Raw genomic sequence first — 18,799 nt, 5'->3', positions numbered from 1 at the left:
ATCTTAATACTTTCCCTATCCCTCCGTCGCCGAAAACCTTCGACGTATTAGTACAAAATTTAAACAAGTAGAAAGAAAAAAAACCTTCATAATCAAGTATAGAAACTGTATATCGCCTGCTAAAATCTCCAAGAGATGTGATTTTCTGATGAAGAGATGAAGTTGCGGAGGCGTTTAGTTCATTCTCATTCACAATAATCCATAATTAGGATCCATACTGAGATTATCTGTCACTATCCTGTTTATTTCCGAAAGTCCGCTTATGATTTCCATATGAACTTCATAATATAGTAATTTTGTTTTGCCCTGTTATATTGTTCCTCGTGGTTCATGGTGTGGGTTACTGTAGTCATGTCCTAGTGCGTGAACCTTGGGTAACGGCTAAGTGGCCTAGCAAGTGGTCCTGAAAGCCGGGATACCAGTTGCTATGAAATGGGAGTGGGTGTCTCGGACAAATTCTGAATAATGGCCCACCTTGTGCTCAGGCGGCTAGGACTATACAATGCACCAGTGGTCCCTAACCCGTTAGGAGGAGAGGTCCTCACTTGGACTGTGTGTAAGTAGGGTAGCATCCTGCTTCACAGCATTTACCGAGCTCAGAACATTTTAAGCAAGCCTCGGACCTATGGGAGTAACGGAGTCCCACTCCCACATGACAGGCGAGGGACTCCTTGGAAACATAAAACTAAACGAGGCCACAGAACTAGTTACAAACAGAGGATTGTGGCGGCGTAGAGTAAATTCACAGAGGCTTGCAGACCGAACGTTGAAAGGCATAGCGGTCTATAATGATGATGTATGCGTGTATATTATTCCCCTCGGTATCGATTCCCATTCACCAAATTTCGTGTTTTCTGTTTGTATAAAGAATAGTTGGCTTGTCTTATTTCCGGGTTCATGTTATTTTCCTTTTATTTTTCAGTTTGCTCCGACGTATCACCATGCTCCTCTTCTGAGTGATACCCCTGCTATTTCTTGTATTGCATCCCTGTGTTATATGCATTTCTCTTTCAATGTCCTTTCTTTACCATATCTTCTTCCACTGATAACGCTCATGCGCCTACTTTGTCCGAATCCTTAGCTGACTGGTCATTGCAGTATCCTTTGGTTCAAAGGGCCCCAGGTTCGCTTCTAATTCCCCTAGCTCAGGCTTGGCTGTTCGTGTTCGTTTTAATACAGATCTTCATCTACATACATCACCCTACAAACCAACACAAAAATTTAACAAGAATTTATTGTAGACACTGACTTCCTGTATAGTTTATCACGCACTCGCATCCTAGTTAAGTCAACAGTTGTACAGCACATGCACTTCATTGTACAATATAATAATATTAATATTTCCACCGAGCGAGTTGGCCGTGCGGTTGGGGGCACTGAGCTGTGAGCTAGCACTCGGGAGATATTGGGTTCGAACCCCACTTCCGGTAGTCCTGAAGATAGTTTTCCATGGTTTAGTATTCTGGGGCTGTACCTTAATTAAGGCCACGACCGCTTCCTTCCCACTCCTAGGCCTTTCCTATCCCATCGTCGCCATGTGACCAATCTGTGTCGGTGCGCCGTAAAGCCACTTGTAAAAAAAAAGTAAGAATTACCAAAGAAAATAAATTGTTTAGTGGCACCTTTTAGTAGGAAGGTGAGATTAGGCATACATCGATTACTTATTCAAAGATATAATAGATTTGAAAGAAGTCTGAATGAATGCTGGTTCGGTGGAAAAATACAGTATATTTATAATGAAGGGATGAAAGCTAAATCTGAAACGTACGTGTTTCAAGAAACTGTATGCATGAGCCTCTGTTGAGGACTCTAATGAAGCAAATATAAGAGGTTAGATTAATGAACGGGAAGAGAAGTACAGGGAGAACGAATGCACTAATCCATTCTCATTGTCTGGTAGACTGAATTCTGAATGGTACATTACCTTCTTTGTACATGTAGTTTATGTATGTATGTATGTATGTATGTATGTATGTATGTATGTATGTACAAGTAAATAAATAAATAAATAAATAAATAAATAAATAAATAAATAATAAATAAATAAATAAATAAATAAATAAATAAATAAATAAATAAATGATAATGGAGTATGCTTGCTTTATGACTGTGAATAATAATAATAATAATAATAATAATAATAATAATAATAATAATAATAATAATAATAATAATAATAATAATAATAATAATAATCGTATGTCCCAATTGTCATGTGTAGGCAGTTTGATTTGACGCCATTCTTGATGCCTTCGTGTCAGTTTTGATTTTTCGTCGGTACTCTACCAGATGGTAGAGAAACGAATCTCTTATGGGCGATCAATGGCTGAGATGGAGAAATTAATTTTGTCGCACACCAGAGATGTTATACATGCCAACAACGTACGACATGGAGTGCTGAATAGACGTTCTTCCGTCCTTCACTTTTTTTTCTTCTGCCGAGTTTGAACCCGCGATATCGGGACCTGGATGTCGAGATTCTGCGACTGATCCACAGATGAAACACGATTGTACAAATTGATATTTTATAAACCTCAAACTTGTCCTCACTAAATTTTGCATTAGAATGAATTAAAATCAGAAAGAATTAGTAAATTTACGTAATGCAGCAGTACTCAGTTGGGAGTAAAATTTCCTTTTTTGCATTTCAGACTCAGTTTTAAAATTAAAATAATAATTATCTCTCGGTTTGACCTAGCTTTACAGCGACAAGAACACGGGAGGTATAATTGGTCGTCCTTTTATGGTTTCAGTTCCGCTCTGAGACATGTTCTTGTAGTCCGGAAGAGCAGAGCCATTTGGAAGTCAAGGAAGTGCGCTTCGTAATAAAATAATTCGCGAGAGAGAGCAGCAGGCTTGCAACAGCCCACATGGGACCAGTTGGGACTTGCCCGCTTACATCAGCTTTAAAAATTAACAACAAAGCAAGAGCGATGCGACTTTTCAACCCTCCCTCGCTTGATACTAGGGCATTGTAAACTGAATCCACGGAACGAAGACGCTTCTGCCATCTAGCGGCACTAGGCAGGTGCAGCGGGATCACTGCTCATGGCACCGTTACCTTTGATCAGTCGAAGTTCCTCTGGAGCACTGCAGCAACTGATTAGGAGAAACTGCTGATCACTAAGGGGAGTAATTAAAAACATTTTCCTAATCTTGTTCAGCAACTGTTATCCAAGATGAGGAGAAACTCTGCTTTTTGTAGGAGCTGGCTAGGCGAGGCGGTAAAAGGCTTGCTTGGTTTAGGTGGTAGAAATGTGAGTTCGATTTCCCGTCAGAAAGTCTAAAAATGTATAAACGAGATTTCCACTTCTGGAAAGGCACTTGATCCTGAGGTTCACTAAGCCTACGCCAAAAATGAGTACCAGGTTAATTCCTGATTGTAGAGGCTGCCGGGTATAAGGCAAACCACACAATCCCACTATGTGCCGAGGCTACTGACAGTCTTAGCCTTTATCTTTCACTCCTCCAACGGCCTTTGTAGCCTGTACAGAGATGACTTCGTTTTTTCTGATCCTTTATATACAGTATCAAAGAGTTTTACTCAAAATTACTGTAAATTAGTTAACTTTAGTTATGCAAAGAGAAGTGCCTCCGCAGGAATAACTTCCGCCCGGTTGGCTCGAGTTCAAATCCTGGTTCTAGTAGTTACTACCTGTATTTCTGGTCTAACACTTAGAACTAATTTAATTTCATTCATCAGTTCATGTTGATATAATTTTCAATAAAATACCGTCAAAACTAAAATTCAAATCAAAATTTAATTCGAAGTGACACATAAAAATGCCATAAAGTATGTAGTAGCCTGGATGAAACTAACAGCTTCTTTCGGAACGATGTTATTTCGATTTCTCTATCAGGATTTTAGAAAGATGATTATCTCTCCTGAAGAAATGAATATGAGGTTAATTCTTGGAGATAAGACGGTCGACTATAGAGCAAAATACTGTACTGAACAGAAGTTATACATAGTGTAAGGCTCTCCTATACACTCCTGAAGCTTTCAAATTTTGTACGGTTCGTCGATTGATGGCTTTCTGCATGCGTGCATGCTTTCATTCATGCATTGTGTATTTCTTCCTTAGGGTTTAGTTTAACCGTAGGTTGCGACTCAGAACAAATGCAATTTTGGCAGTCCCATACCAACGTGATTTAGTGTGATTGGGATGGTCATTGAGGACAAAGAAGGACTATGGAATAGATGTCAATAGAACCGTCATGATGTTTTACTTTGTCCGAAAAAAAAGCACGAAAATAAATAGGCGAGCTCTCTACAGCTAATGACACGCTGACGTTTTATGTGTCTGATCATTAGTCACAGAACTTCAAGTTTTTAAAATCCGAACCCCAGAGATGCTATTTATTTGGTTCAAAAGTGCCAAGTTCTTTCGTCGGAATTATAAGCCGCATCTACCTTCATCAGAAGCCGTAGCTGAAGTCGCTAAGCTCCACCTACCATGAGTAGCCTTAATTAATATACAGCCTCAGAATTTACCTGGTGTGAAAATTGAAAACCACGGAAAACCATGCCGATAGTGGCGTTCAAACCCACTATCTCCCGAATGCAAGCTCACAGTTGTGTACGGCCCTAACCACTTGCGGGCCAGCCAGCACATCATACCATACTATACACATGTATACAGCCTTGGTTAACTATTGCTGTCGACATTCAAGGTATACACACCTTTCTGGCTTTCCTAGTCAAAATAGCAAGATTTTTAAGATGAATAATGGTGACATACTCGATCTAAATCAATACCTATTATAAAATAAAGATCGGGTAAGTGTCTGCCTGTTGTTTCTTGCGAGTAATTGATGCTGTTTTACCGTTGCATAGAGCAATAGAGCAGTTTTGGAGGAAGGTTTAGGCGCACAAATCATAAATCTCTGACGAAAGGGAGTTGAGCAGTGGTGATTTTAACAAAGGAAGTCAGAAAATGGCCCCCCCAAGCGCTTTCGTGGCTTATGCTGCCTAAATTGTCTACGATAGACCCCAAGTATGAGTGGAAGAATTGTTGAGCATAAAGAGATCTACAAAAGAAATGTCCGCGACGGTATATCTGTTTTAGTGAAAGCACGGGAAGGGTATAAATAACGCGTGGGGAGAAAATGAATTAACAGACAGGCAGCCAGAAGGTCCTAGGATAAACACCGCTCTGAGTTACGTATATATATATCAGGTGGAATATTTGGAAATCTTGTAAGACCTATCATCATAAATTCAAAATTGCTCCCATGAAAGGCCGGGGTGGTTTACTAGCGAACTGAGTTCTGGACTGGTAAGTAATGTGATTTAAATAAAAGGAATGTACTTGATATGGGAACAACAATATAGATCGAGTCCTTTCTTAGGAGCATGTTTATGACCTGCTAGTAAGTAATAACCCAGAACACTCCCCACTCCGCTATTAGCAATTCATCCGCCTGACAGCGAACCGGGCGCTGCGCGTCTCCCTAGGGCAAGCTATTAAAAGCTTAAACGGCGGCGCCCGATGCTACGATATCAACATGCACACATAAAACTAAATCGCTGTATGAGATGGCTCCTTGCAACTTCTATGAACTGCTGCAACTGCTCTATGGTCCCTGCGTGGCATGTAAACTGCAACTGTTGAATGAACTATCACCTTCCTTCCTTCCTTCCTTCCTTCCTTCCTTCCTTCCTTCCTTCCTTCCTTCCTTCCTTCATTCACCATATCCTACTACAAACATCTTAACTGACAAATCTCGAAATATTATGTGTTAAGTGACGGAGCGAGTGATTGACTTTCATTGACCATCATGAGTGTGATTTTTAAGAGACTTCCCACACAAGTTGCAGTCAAGTATAAGTCCAGTGAGTCTTACTCTTTTCTGGTCCAAAATCAGTGATTACCAGGAGATATTCTAGTGCAAAATCTGTAATAATGTGGAGTATGTGTTAATATTATGTCCCTATGGACTTACCACCACGATCTCCAGAGGGTCGGAATAAAGTAAGAGTTCTGTTGATTTCATTCATTCTTTTTTTCATGTTGTCTACGGGGATTAAACCCCTCTCTTTCTTCTAAAACATGTATTTCACCAGAGGTCTCTTCATTATACTGAATTAACGAACAAACCTATTATTGTATCCATTGGAATAGGAAACTGCTCAGTTCAAAAATCAGAGGTCCTGATTCCGGCGCCAGACGGCAGTAGTGGGGTTTTCCATTCTAAGTCCAGATTAATCTTCACTATCGTATTTAAATTCCTGGATATCCAAAGTAATTGTAGATTATATAATTTCAGTTGCATAGGTCACCTTAACACAGAGCGTGTCAATATATAAATGGACATAAGGATTCTAAATCACAAGTACATGATGCAGAAATCGCAGCTAATATAATTAACAGAATATAGAACATTTATTTTTCGTTACGCTAACCATAGGACTGTTATCGGAAGATCAAGCAGCACACACTTCAGACTGCAATGTGGCAAAGTTGGATATTTCTCCTCTAATTAGCCCTCGTGTGCTGCACTTTGCGACGCCTTATCGCGCAGATATCGTACCATTGTCATCACAGGCGGTTAGCGTGCACGACCAAGTGACTTCATGGTCGATTTATGGCTCGGTGCGTGCTGCCAGTGATTCCATCTGATTTGGCCATCGGATGATTTACACTGTGCCGCGCCCTTTAGGAATCCCCCTTAACTCCTTGAATCAGTGTTCGTTTCCCGCTCGTTGCTCCTCCTCTGCATCTTCACCGTAAAGAACCACTCACCAACGTATAAATATAACGACTTGACCTTTCTCTTGAGTGCTTTCTGGTAGATTAACTCCTAGTTAAACATCATCTAGCAGTCCATAGTACTTTAACAATCACAGTAGTAAGTGATATTAACCCTTACACGCTGCAGTAAAGGAAATGTTCAGGACATTGACACATCGACGGTGGCTGAAGCACGTGATTACTTACATTAGAAGCCACCAAATAGATAACATGAAATGTGACAATGCTAGCATCAATGGTACAAAATGACGTGTCACCTTCGAAGGCGGGGCCACTACCTTACAGGGTACAAGGAATAAACGTACCGCTATATCATATAATCGGTGACCACAAAGAAAAACGTCATTCACAGAGGTCGAGTATTTAAGACTTGGGACTAGAAAATGAAGGATCTCGGGTTCAAAATCCGCTAGAGTCGTTTTTGACTTAAGTAACCAAACTTTGTGTAACACCATTTTGTGCACGCATTTTGAAATGGGGAAATATATGTTGTAACAAAAGATATGTAATGTTGTAAATTAATTTCCGAATACTGATATCCATAATGCGAGAGACTTACAGATAAATGCAAACGATCATTTCTAAATGACATTATTGATGACAAAGGTACATGCATATGTGACATATTACCATTCTATTTTCCTAGTGACAAACAAGATAATCTGCATGTTGACTGCGATCTCTTACACATGTTGCCGGATGGTATGCAACATAGAAACACGCAAAACTTCAAAATACTTGGCACCAATTGGACACATGGTGAACGACACATTTTCGCATGCACGCCTCACTTTGCTTAAGGCTTTAGAAAACAAACTTTATGGACAGTCTTGAAGATATTCCAGTTTTCCATCAACTTGGATGCATCATCCCCGCGAATCTAGGTTATGAACAGAGAAAAGGTATCGGTGAACGGATCTTCACATTATCCTCTCCAAAGTAAATATGTAGTTGTTGTAGAAAGAGAAAAGATCAGTTTTTTTAGCTTGAGATTATTTGCTTCAATTGCTTGTAGAAATAAACAGCGCAAGGTTGGCAACATGATATGACGTTACACAAACCTAAAACAAACGACTGTAGTGGGGTTTGAACCAGGGAACCCTCACTTTCTAGTCCCGTTTCTTAACCAATCGACGATGTTTAACATTTTCCCGTAGAGTGCATTGCTGTCGCCGATTACAAGACGTAGTGGTTTGAAGTCGCACTAACACATCGAAAGTGTTTGGTGACGCAAGGGTAGGTTGCAGCCATGGTCTTGATTAAGTTACAGACCCAGCATTTACCTGGTATGGAAATGGGGAAACCACAGAAAACTATCTTCAGGGCTGCCGACGTTGGGTTCGAACCCACTATAGTAGATATAATGGAGAGTTCGGCGGCCGCCGCAGCCGCAGGGCTCCCAGGGGCCCGCTCCTCCACCGCCACCCGGGGGGCCTTCCCAGGGGCCCCTTCCTCCGCCGCCACCCAAGGGGCCTTCCCAGGGGCCCGCTCCTCCACCCGCGGGAAATTTGAATTGGTAAAGAAAGCCACGTGCTTTATGACAGCTGTCATCGACAACAACGCATCGCTAACCTCACTGCTGCTATCTTGAAGGGCCTAAACCTCAGTGCTGCCAACTAAACCCCACTAGCGCGAGATTTGAATCAGTAAACAAAGCTACGTGCTTTTTTGACAACCACGTGCTTTTTGAGAGCTATCATCGACAACAACGCATCGCTAACCTCAGTGCTGCTATCTTGACGGGCCTAAACCTCAGTGCTACCAACTAAACCTTACTAGCGCGAGATTTGAATAGGTAAACAAATCCACGTGCTTTTTTGACACTAGTCATCCGCCTTCTTGCATCGCTAACATTAGTGCTGCCCTCTTTACGGCACTGATGGTAATTCCGTCAGCTGCCATCCACCATCTTGCATAGCAAACCTCAGTGCTGCACTCTTTAGGTACTTACCTTTGAAATGTGGTGGAGGGCAATTTGAAAAAAATCTATTTGACAGCAGCCATCTTTAATCAACAGAGCATCGTGCTGCACTATTTAGCTACTTACCTTTCGAATGTGGTGGCGGAAAATTCCACGTGCTCTTGTTTGGAAACAAATCCACGTGCTTTTTGACAGCTGTCATCAGCCATCTTTAATCAAGAGAGCACCGTGTTGCACTCTTTAGCTACTTACCTTTGAAATGTGGTGGAGATAAATTCCACGTGCTCTTGTTTGGAAACAGATCCACGTGCTTTTCTGACAGCTGTCACCCGCCATCTTTAATCGACAGAGCAACATGCTGCCCTCTTTAGCTACTTACCTTTGAGGCAGGCAGTTTGAAAAATTATATTTGACAAGCTGCCATCTTTAATCAACAGAGCACAGTGCTGCTATCTTTATCGTAGTAGTAGGTAATTTCTACGTAACAGCTGTCACCCGCCATCTTGCATCGCTAACCTTAGTGCTGCCCTCTTTAGCTACTTACCTTTGAAATGTGGTGGGGGCAATTTGAAAAATTCCACGTGCTCTTGTTTGGAAACAAACCTACGTGCTTTTTTGACAGCTGTCATCCGCCATCTTGCATCGCTTACCTCAGTGCTACTATCTTTACGGTACTAAACCTTATCGTGGTGGTGGTGGGAAATTTAAAATCTACATGCTTTTTTCACAGCTGTCATCTGCCATCTTTAATCATGAGAGCACGGTGCTGCTATCTTGCGGGTAATTCCGTCCACTGTCATCCGCCAACTTTAATCAACAAATCATCGTGCTGCTATCTTTAGCTACAAACATTTAACATATGGTGGCGGATAATTTGAAAAATCTTCCGTTAGCTATCATCCGCCATCTTTAATCAACAGAGCATCGTGCTGCTATCTTCAGCTACATACATTTAACATGTGGTGGCGTCAATTTGAAATTCTATCCAGATGCCATCTTTAATCAACAGAGCACCGTGCTGCTATCCCTTTGAATTGTGGTGACGGATAATTTGAAATTCCGTTAGCTATCATCAACTTTAATGCATTTGCGAACCTAACCTCTCATCTACCATCTTGAAGGAGACCATACAACAAGACGCCCCTCCCGACGCTAATTACTACTTAGAGGTTACTGCACAAGATGGCGGTGGCTGTTATGGCTACCTCCTCTACCACCTCCTCCTCCTCCTCCCCTACCTCCTCCCCTACCTCCTCCTCTGTCAAGGCATAGCTTTATCGAACACGCATCGCGAAGGCAAGAGTGTGCAGCGATAACATTATTGTGCATGTTTAGACTTGCGGATTACAAAAGAAACATAACAAGACTAAAATCGATGTTGTTAACTTCAACATGTGATTAGAACATTGATTGATGTGTTGAGAACATTAACTAGAACCGAACACGGTACAACATGTGACTAGAATCGATCGATGTTGTTAACTCCAACATGTGATTAGAACATTGATTGATGTGTTCAGATCACTAAACAAGTGATCAAGACTAGAAACGAACACTGTACAACATGTGTTTAGAACATGTCAGGGGATACCTTTGTTCTAAGAAGATCAGATTGAAACATAACAAGACTAGAATCGATGCCGTTAACTTGTGTAGTAAGCTCTAAGTAGTAATATATGTAGCTAAAGATAGCAGCACGATGCTCTGTTGATTAAAGATGGCGGATGATAGCCAACGGAAGCTTTTTCAAATTATCCGCCACCACATGTTAAATATATGTAGCTAAAGATAGAAGCAAGATGATTTGTCGATTAAAGATGGCGGATGACAGTGGACGGAATTACCCGCAAGATAGCAGCACAGTGCTCTCATGATTAAATATGGCGGATGACAGCTGTGAAAAAAGCATGTAGATTTTAAATTTCCCACCACCACCAAGATAAGGTTTAGTACCGTAAAGATAGCAGCACTGAGGTAAGCGATGCAAGATGGCGGATAACAGCTGACGGAATTGCCCGCAAGATAGCAGCACGGTGCTCTGTTGATTAAAGATGGCGGATGACAGCTGTCAAAAAAGCACGTAGGTTTGTTTCCAAAAAAGTAGCACGTGGAATTTTTCAAATTGCCCCCACCACATTTCAAAGGTAAGTAGCTAAATAGGGCAGCACTAAGGTTAGCGATGCAAGATGGCGGATGACAGCTGTTACGTAGAAATTACCTACTACTACGATAAAGATAGCAGCACTGTGCTCTGTTGATTAAAGATGGCAGCTTGTCAAATAGAATTTTTCAAATTGCCTGCCTCAAAGGTAAGTAGCTAAAGAGGGCAGCGTGGTGTTCTGTCGATTAAAGATGGCGGATGGCAGCTGTCAAAAAAAGCACGTGGATTTGTTTCCAAACAAGAGCACGTGGAATTTACCGCCACCACATTTCAAAGGTAAGTAGCTAAAGAGTGCAGCACGGTGCTCTCTTTATTAAAGATGGCTGATGACAGCTGTCAAAAAGCACGTGGATTTGTTTCCAAACAAGAGCACGTGGAATTTCCGCCACCACATTTCAAAGGTAAGTAGCGAAAGAGTGCAGCACGATGCTCTGTTGATTAAAGATGGCTGCTGTCAAAAAACATTTTTCAAATTATCCGCCACCACATTTCAAAGGTATGTAGCTAAAGAGGGCAGCACGATGCTCTGTTGATTAAATATGGCTGCTGTCAAACAGAATTTTTTCAAATTGCCCTCCACCACATTTCAAAGGTAAGTACCTAAAGAGTGCAGCACTGAGGTTTGCTATGCAAGATGGTGGGTGACAGCTGACGGAATTACCATCAGTGCCGTAAAGAGGGCAGCGCTAAGGTTAGCGATGCAAGATGGCGGATGACTGCTGTCAAAAAAGCACGTGGAATTGTTTACCTATTCAAATCTCGCACTAGTGAGGTTTAGTTGGTAGCACTGAGGTTTAGGCCCGTCAAGATAGCAGCACTGAGGTTAGCGATACGTTGTTGTCGATGATAGCTGTCGAAAAGCACGTGGCTGTCAAAAAAGCACCCATTCAAATCTCACGCTAGTAAGGTTTAGTTGGTAGCACTGAGGCTTAGGCCCGTCAAGATAGCAGCACTGAGGTTAGCGATGCGTTGTTGTCGATGACAGCTGTCAAAAAGCACGTGGCTTTGTTTACCAATTCATATTTCCCTCGGGTGGAGGAGCGGGCCCCTGGGAAGGCCCCTTGGGTGGCGGCGGAGGAAGGGGCCCCTGGGAAGGCCCCCCCGGGTGCCGGTGGAGGAGCGGGCCCCTGGGAGCCCTGCGGCGGCGGCGGCCGCCGAACTCTCCATTATATCTACTCACTATTTCCTGAATGCAAGCTCATATCTACGCGACCCTAACCACACGGCTTACTCGCTCGGTGTACTCTCATTCCTTGAACACTATGGGGTAGTGGACCCGACTTCGAAGGTGACACGTCATTCGATAACATTGTGTATAACCTGATGCTATTTTTGCCACATTTCATGATCTATTTGGTGCTCCCCTCCCGTAGTTAAGTTACAGACAGCCTCTGCTATTCTGCTTTACGTCGCACCGACGCAGATACGTGTTATGGCGACGATGGGGTAGGGAAGGCCTAGGAATGGGAAGGAAGCGGCAGTGGCCTTAATTAAGGTACAGCCCCATCATTTAACTGGTGTGAAAATGGGAAACAACAGAAAACCATCTTCAGGGCTGCCGACAGTGGGATTCGAACCTACTATCTCCCGGATGCAAGCTCACAGCTACGCGACTCTAACCGCACGGCCAACTCGCCTGGTCAGACAGCCTTTGAAGACGGAATGATAATACCTTGGTTCATAAATTTCCGTCCGATTTCCTTGTATCTTGAAGGCTAATTTCCGGAGGATAACTCTGCTACATCCGGGCTTAGTGGCTCAGACGGTTGAAGCGCTGGCCTTCTGACCCCAACTTGGCAGGTTCGATCCTAGCTCAGTTCGATAGTATTTGAAGTTGCTCAAATATGTCAGCATCCTGTTGGTTGGTTTACTGCCACGCAAAGGAACTCTTGCGGGACTAAATTCCGGCACCCCAACGTTTCCGAAAACCGTAAAAGTAGTTAGTGGGACGTAAATAACCAATAACATTATTATTATCTATATGTTAAAGAGTTTACTAAAACATTTTTGGCAAATCCGTCTCTTCGTTCTACTGGAGCGATTTGCTTAATTTTCGTTTTTTTCGTTTTATTCTTTACAATTACCTGCCGGTGAATCATCGGACATTGATAGGTCTCTAAGTTCAGCCAACTTTCAGTAATCATAACATCAAATCATAAATTATTACTCCAATAATTGCAGGTGAAGGCTTATCCTAATATGCAATACATTTTGTAGTTAGCAGGTTCTAAGCGACTAATATTTTCATTAATGTTCTGATACAGGCGATTTTCATCCTTAGTAATGTCATTGCATGCGCCCATGTTTGCTTAAATACTTCCTCAGATTAAAGAATACTATTATCTGCTAGTTACTCTTTGATTTTCTAAGCTTTCCTAGTTTACAAATATACTCAACAGATGGCAGAGTGTTCCTAATAACGTCTTACATGCTGCTAAGAGAAAAACAGTCTACGTACAAACAGACACCATCCAGATATACGCGTTAGACATTATCTGGGAACACCTATCGAAGGATAACCCGGCTACATTAGAAAGAGTGAAGGCCATGTATATTTAAAAAGTTCTCTGCCTGACAAAAACTGCTCCTTCGCGACTAACCTATGTGCTTACAAGACAACCGTTCAATACAGAAGAACTGCGATTAAAAACACCATAGCTTCTACGACACAACACCAAGCTTTACATCAGGAACCGCAAGATAAACAAGCGAATATATGGATAGATTTTTACAAAGCATACGGTATGATGACATCAGAATGGATGAATTCTGAGTACGAACTGCAGCATACCATAACGCACTTCTTATTAAATGTTCATAAAACCATTGAAAAGGGCAGGTAAAACAATATGACTACAACAGGCATATCTGACCTATTTATAACGAATGCTGCAGAAAAGAACGGATTCTCTAGTTATAATAATAATAATATCGTCATTATCATCGTCAGTGGCAACCACTCGTGATCAAGAATGATAGTTGATGGTTTACCAGCCCGATCCCCTGAGTACCCTGATGATCGTGTGGCCTCCGAAGAGGCTTGCTGCAGCTTGTAGGGCAGTCAACACACATACATATTATGAAGTATTATTTTCCTTTTTTGAAATTAAATATGTTTCATTTAAACGTATCGGAAGTAAATTAGAAGCATGTTTTAAATATTTAACTAATTATTATATACATTTCTGCAATCAATTATTTCGCAATGTCTTCAGCTGAATATTACAGGAAAGAGTTGAAAGAAGGGCTTCCCCAGGGTTTATCTAAGCAGGCTTGTAGTTCTAATTCGGTGATCAGTTATGAGACCTCCAGTTTTACATTGAATCTAAACCACAAAGAAATGAATGTTAATTTCAAAATCTCACGTACATTGACCGGAATTCGAACTACTCTCGTCTTGGAGAGAAGCGAAAAATTGTACAACTCGGCTATCACGAACCTCTCCAGGGTTTCAAAACCGAATCACCTCCACCCCTGGAGAGTTACCTCGGACGGTTCACGCAAAAGGAAATTACACAAGCAACTGTTTGGTGCTTGTTTAACTGTTTGTGGAACGTATTGAGGCTAGCTTCCTCTCTTCTGTCTTTTCCATCCAATTCCTGTTCGTCAGCTGTAGTTCTATTCTGATACTGACATGTTTAGGTTTGAGAATCCTTTTTCTTCCCGCTTCGTTTAGCATTTGTTTCTTTCAGTTTCCACACTCCGGTGGGGTTGCACATGTGAATGTGGCCGTATTTTACCGTCTGGTGTCCTTCCTGACGTCAAACCTATGCGAAAGGCTGTATTCACAATTGCGTGTTTCTGTTGTGCTTGGCAGTGAAGAGGAGACATGGGAATGAACCAGACGTGGCTAAAATACCTGAGCAAGCCGGGAATCGCATCCGGGGGTTTCTGACGCTGAGAATTCAGCCAAGGAGTCACAAAAGCTTTGTTCAGCTTATTCCATGTATTGATGATGTTTGTTGTTTAATGGGGAATAACAGCTAGGTCATTGGCCCCATTCCATATATTTGTGAGGTCGCTGGTGCCACCTCACTGGGGGTTTCAAGACCACATGCCCTTCCTGATACTACGAGATTTTCAAGTGAAAGTTTCAAAAGGGGGTCGATCGGGAACTCAATATCGTCCGTCCGGGAGGAAAGTCAGTAGTAAAAGCGTCTTAAAGAGACGGCGTATTGCAGCGGGGTAAGGGGAAATGAGTCTGGTGATAACTGTGGCGGCCTGCCAGACAGTAGCTCAGCTTCTGAATCGGTATCGTAATTTGAACAGATGTAATTAAATCAAATGTGTTTTATTCTAAAGGAGAAGTTATGAGCACTTATTTTTCCTTTAGAATAAAACACATAATACCGTACTTTCTTCTTATAGCTGTTTTTCTTAAAACAATGAAAACACTGATCTGTTCTGTGGCATAATATTTTAAAAAGCGGAGCTTAGACGTACGTTTGAGTCATATTCTTATTCTTATTCTGATTCTTCTTCTTCTTAATATTATTATTATTATTATTATTATTATTATTATTATTATTATTATTATTATTATTATTATTATTATTTTGAATCCAACTCCTTGATCGAGTGGTTAGAGTAGTGGCCTTCGGTTCGGAGGACCTCAAGATCAAGTCCCGGCCGTGTCGGGGGATTTCAACTTTGTCCGGGTAATTCCTCTAGCTCAAGGGCTGAGTGTTTCTGTTCGTCATAAAAACATCTTTATTTACATACAAAACATACCACTACAAATCACCACAGAAACATGTGATAACGTATACATCCATCCACACAGGGTTGGGGTCAGTGAAAGGCATCCAGTCTTAAAACTGGGTTAAATCATTACATAGTGCCGACCTTAGGTTATTGGGGAAAGGACAGGAAGAATATGAAATGAGTTATACATTTTGTACATGAAAATATAGGGAACAATATTTATTATCGCCTTGACGCCTATATAACGTAGAAAATGTATCTCTGTAAACTAAATTATTGTACTAAATCAGATAAAAATTATGCAAGTAATGAAAATAATCAACTGTCGTTACTTATAACTCGTCATAATAATTGTTCCAATAACACAACCTAATTATTTGATTTACTTATTGTAGAACCCTGTCAACCAACCCGCCACTGCGCACTGTGATGAATAAACTGTCTCCGCATTCAACCTCAAACACTGCAGCTCAACCGACCACGCGGTGTACTAAAGAAAACTGCAGGCTAGGTGATGATGCCTGCATTACGCTAATCTCGCTCCCCTCGTATACTCCGGTGTATCTTTCATTATTCAGCGTATAAGACTGAAAACGAATTAAGTGAGACTTCTCTCTGAGAGATTTAAATATCAATCTAACCATCGTCTCTTAATCTGCCTCTGTTTCTCCCCTTTAGGTATTATTATAATACCTCTGAGTCTCTCTCTCTCTCCTTTGGGCTTAATCTTTTAGTTCTCTTGGTAATTTTTCCCAGTTTCGCAGCACATTTCACGAGCTGGTCCGACTCATATGTGTAGCTCAACTATCTTCTTCTACTTCTACCGCTATTTCCTCACATCTGTGGGGTCGCGAGTGCGAACTGTGTCACACATGTGGATTCGGCCTTGTTTAACGCCCGTATTCCCTTCCTGGTGCCAACGCTATGTAGAGAAATGTATTCACTATTATGTGTTTCTGTGGTGATTCGTGTAGTGTAACGTGTTGTATGAATACGAATTAACCTGACCCGATTAAAATACCCAACCCGGCCGGGAATCAAACTCGGGACTCTCTGAACCGAAAGCCTCAACACTGACCATTCAATCAAGGAGTCGGAAATGTGTAGCTCTAATATATCACTGCAGTAATTGAGTGAACAAGATAATGCATAGGGGCTGCCCAGCGGAGGTAGTGAAGGTATGCTTGGTTCACGCGGAAGGATGTCATTTCGAGTCCCCATCAAGAAGTCGCAAAATGTAAAAATAAGATTTTCACTTCTGGACATGCTACATATCCCTGAGTTTCACCCAGTTTAACAGCAAAAATGAGTGCCAGGTTAATTCTGGACCGTCGTCAAATGTGCGGACTGCGCTGGAAACGGGTCCTGGACGGGTAATGACTAAGAATGCAGTCCGGCCGCGTGTTCACTACCGCCAAGGCACCCAAGACGACACCATGCCGGATCTCCTGAAGGATTTGATCCATATTTAAAATGCTTATAGGAAAAGATGGCAAAGATTTAGGGACCCAACTGACCGGGTGGAATACCTGGACCTAGCCCGGGAAGTACGAAGTCGATTGCTGGAAAGGAAGATTGAAAAATGGGAGGAAACTTGCCGTAATCTATTGGAAAACGAGTCAGATCGGGAATTTTTGCGGATTCTCGCAGTAAACGAGTCAGACCGCAAATTTCGGCGGATTATATATCTAAAACAATAAGCATTCAATTATAAATTTCAGTATAATACCGTAGCGAAGCACGGGTATCTTGCTAGTTATATATAAAATTTTAAAATACTTGAAGATATATGTCTTTCTCCTTTCTTGATTCGTATCGGGCTACTAAGGACCATGATATTTAACTACCCTATTGCGTTTGGCGTTAGTTTTGATGTTTGCCCAGTAAGCGCATCCTGTGGCTGTGTTGTTCCCTCCTCTCCTTTGTCCAGAGGGTACCTGTCTTCCTTCTTGGTGGTTTATCCTGGAGCCTCACGTTTCATCCTCCTGAAAGGTGTCCGGTCTTTGAACTCTCCTTCCGTTCCTCCCAGTTCATGCAGCTCTTCCTTTACTTTCATCTATGATGGTGACTTTGTCTTCCTCTTTTGCCTGTAAACAAGAAGCTGGTTGGTCAGCCTGGAATGATGCATTCTGTAGACGTGTCCATAAAATTCTAGGCGTCTCTTCCTGGCCACGTCCATGATTTTTTCACAGTATTTGTAGGGATCTTGGTTTGGGTTGCCTTTTGTATTCGTTCCTTTCCTTGACTGGTCGTATTATATTCCTCAGTTTTTTTCTCTCCGTAAGTCCCTTTCTGTTGAATAATAGATATTCTGAAGCATATAAGTCTTCCGGGCGGATGACTTCCTTTTAGTCTTAGGAGAGAGACACTTTTTATTGTAGGTGATTGGCCAGTTGGTAAGCCAGTACTTGCTTATTAACTCGAGTTCAAAATGCTACTCCTTCGGAGAGACTGGGTTCCAAGCATTCTCCAACGTTCTTGATCGTTCCTTGCTCCAAATATAGTGTAAAATTAGATCAACTGATGTTCGTGATGTATTGTGTTTACTGCTGCTTGTAGTCTGAAAATACTCTTTTGTTTCTCTGAAGTTTCTATTGAATTAGATTGAAGTGACAGGTCGTCGGCGAATGCCATGTAATCAAAATTCAGTTCATTGTGATTGTTTCCCAGAGAGATGCCGCATGGAGTCCCCTGTCTAGCTATCTCCTTTCGCCACTCTCATATTACCATTTCCAGTGCACAGTTAAACAGGAGACGAGAAAGGCCGTCTCCCTTTCTTACCCCTGTCTTGATTTCAAAACTTTCTGAGAGTGTTCCTCTGAACTTCACTCGTGACCTGCTATTATTTAAAAAATTCTGGATAAGGTTATGGGTCTCGTGGTCCAGTCCCAGTTCCTGCAGGATTTTCATGAGAGTACGTCTGTCCACAAAGACATACCAGCCATTTCTACATGACGTAAGACTGAATTCAGGATGAGTATCTGTTCAGTACAACGTCGCCCTTTTCAATCTCCCTTGGTATTCTCCTCGTTGTGGATTTGTTTAATAAGGTCTTGTAGAAAATCATGTATGTGACAGGTACCAATGAGATTCCTCGATAATTGATCATGTCGGTCAAGTCTCCTTTCTTGTGCAAGACATAAATCAAAGCACAAGTCCAGTCACTAGATAGTGTTTCAGTCTCCCAAATGTTTTGGAGGATCTCCATCAAATTGTTGACAGTCCTATCTCCCGCCTGCTTCCATAGTTCGGCTTTCT

Source organism: Anabrus simplex, chromosome 1 (genome assembly GCF_040414725.1).
Source record: "Anabrus simplex isolate iqAnaSimp1 chromosome 1, ASM4041472v1, whole genome shotgun sequence".
NCBI classification, from domain to species: domain Eukaryota; kingdom Metazoa; phylum Arthropoda; class Insecta; order Orthoptera; family Tettigoniidae; genus Anabrus; species Anabrus simplex.
The sequence above is the reverse complement of the archived record's forward strand: the minus strand, read 5'-3'. Positions refer to the sequence as shown.